At 39.6% G+C, this 13,711-nt stretch overlaps 1 protein-coding gene across 3 annotated transcripts in view; it reads right to left on the bottom strand.

Annotated features, from left to right (window-relative positions):
- Positions 1-13,293, bottom strand: part of FOXP4 (forkhead box P4) — a 173,562-nt gene extending 160,269 nt beyond the window's left edge. For 2 of the 3 annotated variants that reach the window (XM_044444970.1, XM_044444990.1), the window contains exon 1: positions 13,097-13,292. The gene's annotated coding sequence lies outside the window, so the exon portion shown is untranslated. Of the gene's footprint in view, positions 1-13,096 lie in introns of all 3 variants that reach the window. The other variant, XM_044444980.1, reaches the window with a different exon arrangement.
- Between the last annotated feature and the right edge of the window lie 418 nt (positions 13,294-13,711).

Genomic DNA, 13,711 nt, shown 5'->3' with positions numbered 1-13,711 from the left:
GGTCTAAGTGTTGAGGAGGGGGGTGAGGTGAATGCAGTGCAATTCGAGCTACTGCACCCCTCCTATATTCCCTTGGATGCCTGCAATCCTCCAAGTTTGAGGGTCACAGACAGCCACACTGGATGATGCCCTTATTCAGTGTGGTTTTTGTTCAAGGATAGGCTGGGCATGCACATGGCAGGCATGTCATGAGCAGAGTTAGCTAGAGCTGGGGGTCAGAGTAGATGGCCCAGGAGACCCCTTCTGACTTGCTGTTTCTGTCTTTATGTTTTATTGAAATATACGTTTCAACAGAGTCTCTGTTGCACACATGCAAATTCTAAAAAAGAAATGCTTTCAAGTGAAGCAAGAAACAAAACTCAGGCAATGATTTTATACCATCAAGTTTTGGTACAAAAATTCCTCCTATGTGGGGTGAAATATCAGGTTATTTCAAATCAAAACAAAATGTTGATTTCAAGGTCTGAGATAGTGAAAATGAAACATACACATTAAACTAAAACCATGGCAGAGAGCTTAAGATCCTTTACTGACATTCAAAGACCAACTACACCCCCCTTTTAAGTGCTTGTATTATCAAGAAAAATACTCTTAACAGGGAATCCTATTTTAAGTCGGAACACCTGAGATATCCAGCACCTGCCCACATTCCTGCCAAGAGGGTGGAAGTGAGTGGGGAGTGGCATTCACCCTTCCTCTGAGGTTTGATTTTGTTTTTTTAATTATTTCCCTCTCATTTGTTTGTTTGTTTATTTTTGATGGGGAGAAACTATTTCCCCTAGTTCTAGGACTAACATTAATTTCCCTGCAGGTTGTGAGAGTGGCTCTGGACTGCAATAGCTTTGGATCTGCTCCACCCATACCATGTCCCAAGTCTTTCCCCTTCTCTGATATCAGAGCTCTTTCTCTGCCCTCAAAGGGGAAGTTCTTTCCTATGAAGCTTAAATATACAACACACACTCAGAAGGAATGGCCATCACTTTTTTTCCTTGTCTTCACTGTAAGCTTCAGATACACTTGCAGTGGTGTCATTCAACAGGAAAATGCAGCTATCATCAAAACATTCAGAAATGTCTCCAGTATAAATATGGCACATGGGCATGGAACACCGAAATCAAGCACACACACAGAACCTGAATAGTCACACAGAGTTTTTTGATACACTAGAACTGGTGTGCATCAAAGATAGAGAACATCAGTCAAACCCTTTTTTACATGCATACATTGGCTAAGTCCTTCCTAAAGAGACAAAAGAGTGTGTGATTGTTTCCTGCTGGAGTGAGAGTAAGGTAGCAGATGATTGATAGAGCTTCTCACTAGTCACACTCCTGGGCTTAGAAAGCAGAACGCCATAATCTGTTCAAAGCAGGACAAGTACTCTTCCACTGGGAAAGATGTTTCAATAGGAAACATGTAAGAAAGAGGCAAGGTGTTCTGCAGCTTCCACAGAAGGTTCAACAACTGAGCTTTTAATATCACTATATCACTGCCAAAGCAATCATCTAAGTCTCAGGTCAGCCAAAAGGTGACTGAGACAGAAGCAGATTTCATGATTTACCTTCTCTGTAGCGTTAATAAATCAGGAAAAAGCACACAATACACTACTATCATTAAAAGCCAAAATGATATAATACAGGAGGACATGGCAACAGTTCTGCACCAGACTCCATATCAACACTAGCAGAGTGAACTTTGCAGCCAGAAGCTTGTAATATCACCAACTAAGGCCAGTCGCTGACTGCACAGGAATGGTATTACTTCAAATCCTACATTTCTTTGGCTAGTAGTCATCCCTTCCAGCAGTCAAAACAGCTGTTCTATGCTGGGCAGCCTATGGTGTTGTGGAAAGCACACTATGGAGTCTCTCTCTTAAAACTAAACTAAACTAAATTAAATGGTAAGACTCCTCTTACATCTCTTCAAATGTTCCATGCAGCCCATTAAAATCTATTTAGGTATCATGTGGCATGAAAGATACTCATTCCTATGATTGCTTTTAAGACTCAAGCTGAAAGTCCAACAGATGGACAAGTTGAGAGCATCTGAAACTAGCAGGGCTCTTTTTTCTAGATTGTAATATGATGGAAGCAATAAATACTTATCTGCAGACAGCCAATTTTCTTTTTCTTAGGGAGCTGCAGATTCCAAGAATAAGGGAGTAGAATGATTTCATCTGGTATTGTTCATGGTGATTATGCCCAACACTGAACCACACTGATCAATGGTGTTCTGCTGTCCATTTCCTTTATAACCTTAAGTGTGTCTCCTTATGAGTTCCCCATCTGTAAATTTAGAATCATAGTTACCTGCTGCAGAGGCCCACATCAAGACGAGGGATACAGGGATTTTAAAAGTAATATAGTAGTTAATTCTGACAAATTCATACCATTCCATCCAACACAGTGAAACAACATACTTTTTAACACAAAAATAAAAAATGAGATTCTCCACCATATGAAAAACAAAAGGTCAAATGTTACATGGATTTTTCAGGTAATTGCAGCCATTTCTAAAAGGAATGCAACATAAGGATTTTTTTTAAATTCCTACTAGGGAAGAAAAATTGTCAGCTTTGCTGAGCAAAGAAATACAGGATATTTCATATGGAATACTTTGTAACCAAATGTTGGCCCTGGCATAATATTAAAAGATGAAAAAAAAGAAAGAAATCCCTCAGCATAAACATGCATTATCATTAAAATTTCACTTTTTCAGAATGAGCAGCATGGTGGGAGGGAAAGCTACTTCACTCAGTGAAATTCTACCTAGACTTTTGTCTCACAAAGCTAAAACAATGCTTGTCAACATTCTTGCTGAATGCAGAGATCAGAGATAATAACAGGGTCAATTTTTAAAAGTCATGAATAACATTGTTTAAACAGTTTGGCAACTTAAGTCTTAAAATCATAAGACTTCTCTCTTCCACCTGGAAATTCCAGCTTAAAAGTTTATTGGAAAAACAGCTTTAAAATATTAGTCTACTTTTACCATTCACTGAAAATGTTGGTGCACACAATCTTTAAGAGGGCTGCTTCAGATATGTTTTGTAGAAGAGTGCTTTTTAAGGGTTTTGGTGAGTGGGTCTTGTTGTTTTAAGTGACCACATTTTGTTGTTGTTGTTCTTCACAGTGGCTGCAATGCCAGCCTCTCCTTTCTACTTACTGAACTCAACATGCAAACTTTCCTTAAAGAAGAATCTGTTAAACTATGCTTGCTATTGGCATTATAAACTGCCATCCTTCTTCAGATTAATGTATCCACCCTGGCAATAAACAAAGGAAGAGAAGAAAACCAGGGCACCATCTATTTGTGAGCAGACACAACCTGCCAGATCCTGCTGCCAGAGACTCAAACTGCTTTGGGGGAAGGGTTAGGGGTACTTGAACAATTTAGCATTGCTGTAAATATTTAGTATTGGCCACAGTTTGTCTTTCACTAGCTGCCAAGCACCACTTCTCAGAAACTTAAGGAACTTTGACAAACAAAAGCAAGACAGTTACAAGATACAAAGGCGAACCACCCTCTAAAATAGAGCAGGGCGGGGGAAGGCTTATGGCAGTTGTCAGAACATTATTTATCTGTGTCCAATAGTTCAAGTTCAATAGCATCAAGATGACTGTAGGAACTGTATTGTTAATGTAAATGAAATTTATTTAAATAGTGCACTGATTAAAAAACATATTTATATGCAAACTGCTTGGACATTTTATTACATTAAGTGCTGCGTAAGTACTATTCATAAACAAGCAAGCAAGCCTCTACATAAACTACCTGGTGTCCTGCAAGCAAATGCTCTGGAATGGTAGATAGGCACAAAAGGAAAGGAAAGCCTACAAAATCAACCTGGATGTCTCAGTAAGCTTGTACTGCATTCTTAACAATTCTCCCTATCTTCTCCCTCCTAACTCCAGTTTCTTGAAATACTTCTCAGCCACCTAACTGGGCCTTAGTTAACTAGGTTCCCTGTCTGTCCAAGTCATCAGCCGTTGGTGTTTTCAAAATCAAGCATTTCTACCACCCTCCCAAAGCCCCCCTCCTATAAATTCAAGAAAGCAGAGAACTTAATAGTACTGTTGCCAGCACCTCAGCTAGACAAAGGTCAAGTTGCTTTAGCTTGAACTAGAATGAGATATCCACTGATACCAACAGAGAGCATCTTGTGAAGTTAAGGGGTTAATTGTCAAATTCAAGCACAACAACACACTACCAACAATCTAGTCACTTCAGTCATCTGATATTTACTGTCACCACCTTTAATTCATCTCATATATCAGAACCTAATCTGCTTCCAAAGGCAAAGCATCAAGGAAACAGACACAGCCCATGGTTTGAGAGCTTGGCCAACCTGGAAAGCTACTGCTGGGGATTATAAGCAAGAACAAACTTACTTTTCGCCATCCACAGACTGCAGAAATGATGAAAGCTCAGTGTAACAAGGAGCAGTCTTGTGTGAAAGGGGCTCAGTTCAATTGTGCTACTGAAAACAATTTGCTCATCCCAGAAAGTGCTCAAAAGGCTTCTTTAATTGTAACAGCACTTCTTTCACATTGGCTCTGGTCAGGGGATAATCCTAGTAAACAAAGTAGCTTTGACCTTAGAATTCTAACTAAAAAAAAGCTATTCTGAAGTCAGCCCATCATGATAAAGGTCATCACTATGAAAGTTAAGAAAATACCTTGATGATATCTAATAATCTCTTTCTCACATCGCATTCTTATAGGTGCTTTCCTACATCTAAAAAACTACAAGCTGTTCCGTACCTCACACTAGTTGATGAAGACCCACTGTTTCACTATCCAAGCGCAAATACAGGATCTATTGCATTTCCCATAACATACTTTCATTTTCCCATAATATACCGCCAGAGAAACAGGCTTCCCACACCTTTCCCAACCATAAACATTCTACACACCTAATTTCTCACACTTTTCTTCAGGTGGAGCACCTTCTTTACAGCAGCTCTTCTAAGGTACCCTATACCAAACAGCAACTTCAATTACTTCCCTGCAATCCTGTCCAGAAGGTGAGGTTACTGCCCATTTCAATAAACTGAAATAATTATATTCCAGGGTCTGAGCCAAGAAAATGTGCTTTAAGTAGTGGAATTAGCACATCCGTGGCAATACTGGATGCGCAAGAAATGAAGTATTCAGTTTCTCTGTCCAAGATTTCTAACACAGGTTAACATCATCTAGTTCTGTAATTAATTGCTGAGTATTAAATACTAGCGTTTAATTGAATATATATGGCTTTACCTAACTGATAAATATCTTAAGCCTTGGAAATAATATGAGGAGAAATGTAAAACAGATCATAGGAAACTGTTAGTGAATTTAAAGGTTGACACCAGTGGTCATTTCCAGCATCATGATAACCAGCTCCTATCCAAACTATCTCCCAACTCCTGAAGAGATGCAACATGGGATGTGCTTACAGAGGCCCAATCAACACATTCATGGTTGCAGCTCATTCTCCACCAAGAGAGATTCCTGTTGTCAGTTTGCAGGAACCAACCTAGTTACAATGTGGCATGGAATAGTGCTCAAAATTACGGTTTTGTCAGATCCACATTCAATCCAAGCTAAACACACCATCATGAATGATGTCAGCTTTTAACATGCTTGTGCAAACCATCCTTTTCCTATTGTAGGCCTGCCTGAAAATGTGCAAATCATTTATCCATGCCCTTCTTTGCTGCCTACCCTTTTTTACATGGTTGGGATGGGCCATGGAGGATACAAAGACAGGTTCAAACCATTGGCTTCTCATCCCAGGTTTTTAAGAAAGAAATGATCAGCTTCTAACTGCCTCCAAAGGGATGGGATACATTCCCTAAAGCTGGCTTGTTCCCTCCTGCATGTGTCACAAACAGTTTCCATCTGAAGGCATCAAATACTGCCAGAAGCACATCAGCTGCCATTGTGCCCTTAAGATACACACTACACACATGCTCTGTTGCCAAACGCCATATATGCACATTGGCCATTCCTCTTTCCTCATGTACGATAACGCATGCATTTGCCAGTATGCCCTCTGTTATATGCATTAAGAGTGCAATTCCATGCCTTGCACGCACATGCAGGCAAGTGAGGCTCTCTCCTAAAGCCCACCAGCACAAATCCAGGCCACCATACAGATCGCGGAGCAGTAATTGCTAGAGTAGCACCTGTCTTGTAACAGAATTCAGGTCTTGCTGCTACATACTGCAGGATACAGCTCACATTCTTTGTAAATATACAAACCTATTTCTTCATGAACTTGCACAGCTCCAACTTATCCACATTTCACAAACGAATAAAGTGGCCTTAACCTTCTCGGGGAATCGCAAAGGGGAAGTGTCTTTCCCAACTTGGAAGTCTGCTGTTTCGCTGCTACTGTTGTGTCAACCAAACAGCATCATGTGATAGTTTTGCCATTGAGGTGGAATGTAAGAAATGCCTCTTATGAAATCTGCATGTCATTTAAATATAGTTGAATTTAGATTGCTAGGATTTGTAACGACTCTTAAATGGATAGCAGAAATTCTCATATACTTTTTCATTTGTTACTGCAAGCCCTGTGACTGAGGAAAAGAGTTTCAGAGAAGGGGAGAATAAAAGGAACAGATTTGGACTCCTTGCAAGAACATGAATACTGTGGAACATGTGCAGGCTAGTAGAGTATATTTATTAATAGTGCCATAAAGACCAACTAAGCAGCTCATGATTTGGGATACCAAATTTGTAGTAGTCAGAATCACAATACTAATACCTCATCTAGGCAACTCTATTGGCCTGATAGTATACTTACATTGACTCTTCCGTAACTGCCCTTACATACAGTCAACCTCTGTTCAGACACAGCTGCATGTTTATAAAACAAAACAAGAGTCCAAGTTTTCCCAATGAATCCTTACTCTATGGATTTCAACTCAAATCACCTTATGTACACAAATGTGCAAGTGCACACTTATACCTTTTAATTTTTTCTTCTTCCCTACTTAAGCTGTTTAACCCTTTTCACAGAGATGCTGATTTTATGAAAACACACTCTTAAGAGATGAAAATTCAGTAATAATCTGAACCATTAGTTCAAACCAACAGACACTACAATAAGTAAAACAAGAAATTTACTTACAGATATGAATTTCTTTCTACTGCATTCCCCCTTGCATTTCTTCAAAATCCTTTTCACATAAGGCAAGTTGATTTTTCAAAGAAAAAAACTGTTTTAAATTCTAAGTGCAAACTGTACTCTAAAACTGGAACTCCAGTGTGGGTAAAACAACAAAGTCAGAAGTGAAAATAGTGTTTTTAACTTAAAAGCAAAACAAACATCTCAAAGGGCTTCCTTTTCACTACCCTGGAAAGATGTTTATGACCAGTGAAGAAGATGACCAAGAATTACAAAGGATGAGTAAGAGAAATACATTAGTGTGCATATTTAAAGCAAAGCCAGTAAAATAGAAATTAAGAAATGGAGGTGAATGACATCTATTTTTGACACTCATACTAATTCTGAAGTTCTGTTTAAGATCAGTCTCTAGAGATTAGTAACACTGTACCAAATATGTTCAAGTATTATTTTAAAATTTTACCTTCCGCTATTATGCACAATTCTTAGGTATAGATTCCTCTCAGATAAATCTTTAAGTCATCATATTTTCCTAGCAAAAACAATGCTAAGGTGTGCTTTAACATGTCATGTGGCAATTGCTCCAAGCACAAGGTAGAAATCACTTAGCCCCAGAGACAAGTGAATTAGCCAAGTTTGAAAGGTGCCATCCTGTTCTATTCAAGGGCATAACACCACTAAATGGAACATAATTAAATCAAAACAGGCATTCCTGGGATTTGTTTTGAAGTTATTTTTGTTAAAGATCTTTTATTCTCTTCAGACAAACAACACAATGCATTTTTGCTGACAAAGTTGAGTTCTTACATAAGGATCCAGTTAGAGAACCTATATCTACACTGTAGGCCAAAATATACATAGGCACAGTATGACTATTACGGTTAATAACGAATTTCTTGCAGGATCACAATACCTAGAATATATGCTACAATAAGCTGTCTTCTTAAAGCACAGGGCACAGATAAGCAGTTTTATATGATGCTATGCCCTAACCTTTTTGGAGCGAATGCCTTCACAAACATACACACCTGCTCCCTGGAAAGATGGATGGAAAGGAAGAATGCCTTAACTCTCAATTTTAACCTTAGGTAGAAAGCAGTTGTTCGCTGCAAAGGGAAATGGGGAGGAAAAGCTCTTTCCTAAATACGCTGGTGACAAGTTTCAAAATTCCATTCCATTAGGAAAAGACATCTCACAGAGGAAAAAGCATCTATGGGTGACCCATTTCTTCCCCCCGCCCTCCAATTTTCTGTAAGATGCAGGTTAACAATTCTCCTTCTCTCCAGTTGTCACACATATAAAAGGACTTTACAACTGCTATCTTATGCTTACTTGGAAGTAAGCCCCATTAAGTATAACAAGATTTTTTTCTGAGAAAACATGCATAAGACTGCACTGTGCCTCGCTCAAAGTAAAATACAACTGCATCTTTTCCTCCTCCTATCACTCCCTCCATGTGCAAAATAAAGAAAAATTCAACCAACACCCCCACCTTCCCCATTCCAGCCCCACAGCAAGACACACACAAACATTATCAGATTCAAAAGCATCCCCTCTGCCATGAGAAAAGAAAAGCTCCTAGGCTTCTTTGGGCAAAAACTTCACAACTGACTGCACATAGTTCCCGGCTTGGTTATTAGAAAAGAAAAAGAGAAAGCGCCTGAAGTGGTTATTTTATTTGCTCTTTGTTTTATAGATTTTTTTTCTTAAGAAAACCTTCTTTCTATGGGGGGGAATTTGAATTAGGGATCCACCAAATTTCTGTGGTTTTCTTGATTTTAATCTTATTTAATGACATAAAAATGAGGATCTTAATGGCTTAGGACTAAGTATATGCTATGTAGATTTAATGAACGAATACCTGTATCTTTTTTTCTTAATTATGATCTTCTTTAAACTCAACAACAAACAACTTTTTATTATAATCCTAAACTATGACATTAGAATATCAGATGTGGTCGAAAGCTTCATGGGTTAGAAAGTTATCAGTCTGGAAAGAATGGAATTCCATGCCTATTTACCCAGCTTTCCTTAGAATATTATACAATGCAGCTGTGAAAAGGAAGCCCTACTATATGTAACTTACTCTGGAAGGTTCCCCCCCACCAACACCAGTACGCTTTGCCTGTGAAACCTAACTTCTGCACCCCTACTTTTTTGGTGGAGTCTTTGGCAGAGAAGAGATCAAGAATGGATGGGAAATAGGGTGATACAATTCCATTTGTCCATGCAAAACTACTCACAATTAAAGCATATGAAATAATGCTTTACTAGACAGACCTTTTCCTTGTTATTAACTTTGTGGTTTTGCATAATTATTTGCATCAGTTTGAACTAAAGGTATTCGGTTGAAGTAAGATTTACACATGAACAATGTACAATCCCCATAATAGATTTATTGATTTTTAAAGATTCTGGTAAACTTTCAAGAACTTTCTTAAAACAATTCAAAATACAGGAAGTGTAAAGGCTCAGCAATCCACACTACTCTAGCAAACAAATCTCTAAGCGGGGGTGGGGGGGGATAAAGAAAAACTGTTTGTAATCAGAACCATCTCCCTACTTGACTAATCATCTCGACTTTGAACAATAAATTATGCATCTAGTTCTGACTGTCTTTTTTCTCAGTTTATCATTTTAACTGTGTTCTTCTTCAAAAGCAAAAAAAGCATTAAACATTTTAAAATCAAATTATCTGAGCATCACTCACCTGCACTTGCTTTCTCATTTAAAAAATACAACTAACGGAAATTAAGGCTGCAGTCTTAAACCCACTTACCTGAGAGTAAGAACACAGTGAGATTTACTTCTGAGTAGACATCTACAGAATTATGCTGTATAGCAAGTTAAATCTGTGTAAAGTTTATTTAGACTTCTGAATGCTATTTTATGTAATATACACAACTCATTGGGCCTATTGCCTAAACTAGTAACTGTGTCAATTTGACACAAAATGGCCTATTCACGGAACAAGCCTCATCTTGTGTAAATGTTTTAACATGTATCAATGTATCTGTACAAAATTTTACTCTTTCTGTTGTTGGGTGTACCATCTTTTTACACTAAATTAATACTTATTTCTATTGTACACAAAGCTTTCGAAACGCACTATAGGAAAGATTTAATCCAGCGCTAAAAACTGGAATTGACTGTGTTATATGGCTGCCCTGTGTGTTTTTTGTCTCCAAAGGAATAGTACTGCAGGGTGAGCACTTGATTGAAGTTAGCAATGGACCCTGGAATAGGATCTGCAGCGAAATTCCTTAGGGCTAAATTAGGAAAAGACAAATCTCATGATGAGTTTGTCAAATCTATTCCTCTTAATAGTATGCTTCATAAGATTTTTAGATCCTAAGTACACTCTGATGAATTATTGTGCCTGCTCTTTCCCATTCGAAGTGCATTTTGAACTTGAGAAAGGTGATTAAATGGTTTCATTTGAAAAATGCCACAATCAGAGGGAAAGTTTTTTGTTTCAAATTACATACTAAAATATATTTGAACCCCTCTACTTTACATGGCTCTATCAGAACTTTGTACAGACACAAGAACATTTCTAAAAGAATTGAAAAGTGTAACTTTACCAGTGTTTGAACAGGAAATTTGTTTCAGTATGTCCTATGGGAGGTTATGATAGAAAGGGATTAGAATCCATCACAAAACTCATGCTAACTGCAACATTTAAAATGTATGTTGTTTGAAACTTCTCAACTGGCCAAGGTAACTTAATAATAAGTGTACTCCCTTTGTTGAAATGATTAGCCGACAGTCACCAAAATATAAGCATACTGAAACACTCACTCCAGAAAAAACTATTGTAAAAATGTCAATAAAATTGAACCCAAACAAACATTTTGCTTTTTAAGATTTCTGTGTTTAAAGCATTGCCAGTTAAAAGAAGTCTGCATAGATGTACTGAGAATATGCTGTCATTTTAAGTACTGCAAGACCAAATGTAATTTCCCTCTTTTAAAATTTAACATATTATGGTATTAAACTAGAAATATTAGCATTGTTTTCTGCTTTTATGCATTTATATTGGTTTCCCATTCTTTCGAGAGATCGCTGCGACTGGCATCACATTATATTAGAACTATCAACGTATGCGATTGTTTTCCTGCTAAATTCAGTTCAAGTTTGCTGGTGCGAGAGATGTTGGAAACCTTTTTCATTCATAGGCATTAAGGGAAAGGAAGGAGTATCAAAAGGAAGGAGTAGAAGATAAGCCAAAGCTTAAGAGACGCTGACTAGAAGACTGATCGGGTCAAAACCATTCTCTAACAGCAATAAATGCATTCTGTTGTATTTACAAATATATAAAGCAAGGATGATAGTACACATTTAAGTCACAATAGAATGTAGTGTCCTATTGTAACTATTTATTGGCACCTCCTCACCGTGAAAGAATATTTAAAGAGCTATTAAAAGTTGAGTTCAATAATTTGGAACAAAATGATTTAAATTCCCCTCTATTAAAAACAATGAGAAATATGTTTCTAGGGAATTTGGAGATGATGAATGGTTTTTATATCATCCAAAACTTTTGTTACTATCAAAAATAGATTTAACCCACAGAAATGGCCTTTTCGGTAGACAAGAACTTTCCAATTCATGGGCAACTTGTTTGCCAGGAAAAAGTTATTTCATAAAGTGGGGATGACAAAAAAAAAAAAAAAATCAGCTCTCCCAATTCGGAATCTCACCCCACTCCCCCCCCCACCCCCGTGTACTCAAGAATACCATAAACGTGAATATCTCCGAGTCTACCCACCCTGTCAATCACAATAAATTGTAATTCACATGCACACTTACAGGACTGATTGATCTGCAGAAACCCCAAAGCGGTTTTGCAACATCCACTCCCCACCCCTCTTCACATTCACAAAACAGAGTGGGGGGGGGGGAAGAATCCAGACTCACTGCCCGCTCCTTCCGTCATTTTTCCCCATAGACAAGAACCTATCTCTGCCTCCCATCCTCACCCCCCCCCTCCGACACGAACAAAGAGGAAACCTAAGCAGCTTTCCAGAACGCCAACTAGTCTCCGATGCCCAATCTTTGAGGTTTCACACTCCCCTCCGTAGGATCCCGGCTGAAAAGTTGCTTCCTCCAAACCCTCTTTGTCTGGAGTGCTCCTTTTTCCGGTACCTCGAACTTTCACGCGCCTCTTTCACAAAAAGCCCCCCCCGAAAAAAAAATCAAACGGGGGGTGGTGAGGCAGTCTTTTCCAAATAGTTCCGCTATGCATTTTCACGTGTGTGAGAGTCCGTCTCCTACCTCCTCCACCCCAAAGCAAAATCCTTCATGGTTCTCTCTCAAATCTTTAAAACTGCAAGGAAGAATACGGAAGTCGGGGGGGGGGGGGGGGGAGAAAATAAAAAAAGCATGAATCTTCCTCCCCCCACCTGTTTTTAAAAACCCCGGGGGGGGGGGTGCACGAGATCAGCCAGTCTGGCAACTTTAAGTGGTCCCCGGGCGCAAACGCTCTACGCTTTAAAGCAGAACAGCTCCTTTAATAATAAAAGTAATGCTAATAATAACAGCAATCATAGGAAGGAGCTACGAATGTCCCCTCCGTGGATTAAAACTAAGCCAGCCTCGAAAGTTTAAGGGGGAGGGGAGGCCCGTCGCTAAAAAATCCTACCAACCTGTTTTGATCTACTGCGCCGGGAATCGAGTCTCAACTTTTAACACCCCCCCCCCCTTTGGAGCATGTGGCTGCTTTTTCGTGCCGCCGCCGCCGCCGCCGCTGCCGCCTCGTCCAGCTTCGTCCCTTGTGGAGCCGAAATGCCTCCAGCTCCCAGGCAGCCCGAGGTCCCCCAAAGTTAAGCACCTCGGAGACAAAGAGAGAGAGAGGGCGAGAGAGAGAGAGAGAGAGAGAGAGAGAGGAGAGAAGCCGACAGAGAAAGCAAGCAAGAAAGCAAGCAAGCAAAGAGCGAGCGAGAGAGAAGAAAGCACTAACACAGTTCAGACATGATCATACTTTTCTCCTGCTAAAGGCTTTGCCGCTTTCTTCTCTTATTGTATTGGGGGGGCTGTTGCTTCTTCCTTCACCCCTTCTCCTGTTCCGTTTTCCTCAATGGACGTCTCAAGGGCGGGGGGAAGCGGGGGGAGTCAACCTATGTCTTGGGTCCCTCCTCTCTCTGTCCCATTCAGATGGGGAGATCAGCGTCTAATCACGGGGGTTGTGTCTGTACGGGAGATGTGACTTGAGAGCGGGGAAGGGAGGGGTGGGGGAGAGAGAGAGAGAGAGAGTTACTTCCAGTTCTACCATAATTCATCTAAAGCAGGTGCCGCTCGTTTTCAAGCCCACAGGTCCTGAATGGAAGAGGAAGCCACGGCGCGAGGGGAATAAAAGAGGTGAATGAGAGGGGAAGGGACGCTTTTGAACCAAGGGAGTTAAAGGAAGCGAGGCCTCTCTTGCGATCTCTAATCACTTTGTGGCCTTTTCTTTCAAAAACCTGAGGTTGCGATTTCTCCACCTTCAGCGTATTAAATCTAGGAGAGAGAAGGGTTTTCATTTCGAGAAACACAAATGTAAGGAAAACGTATTCGCGCTTGCAGTTTTCCTTGTTTCTGTTGTCCGTTTGTTATGAAT

Source organism: Varanus komodoensis, unplaced genomic scaffold (genome assembly GCF_004798865.1).
Source record: "Varanus komodoensis strain SLA01 unplaced genomic scaffold, ASM479886v1 scaffold1, whole genome shotgun sequence".
NCBI lineage: Eukaryota > Metazoa > Chordata > Lepidosauria > Squamata > Varanidae > Varanus > Varanus komodoensis.
The sequence above is the reverse complement of the archived record's forward strand: the minus strand, read 5'-3'. Positions and strand labels throughout refer to the sequence as shown.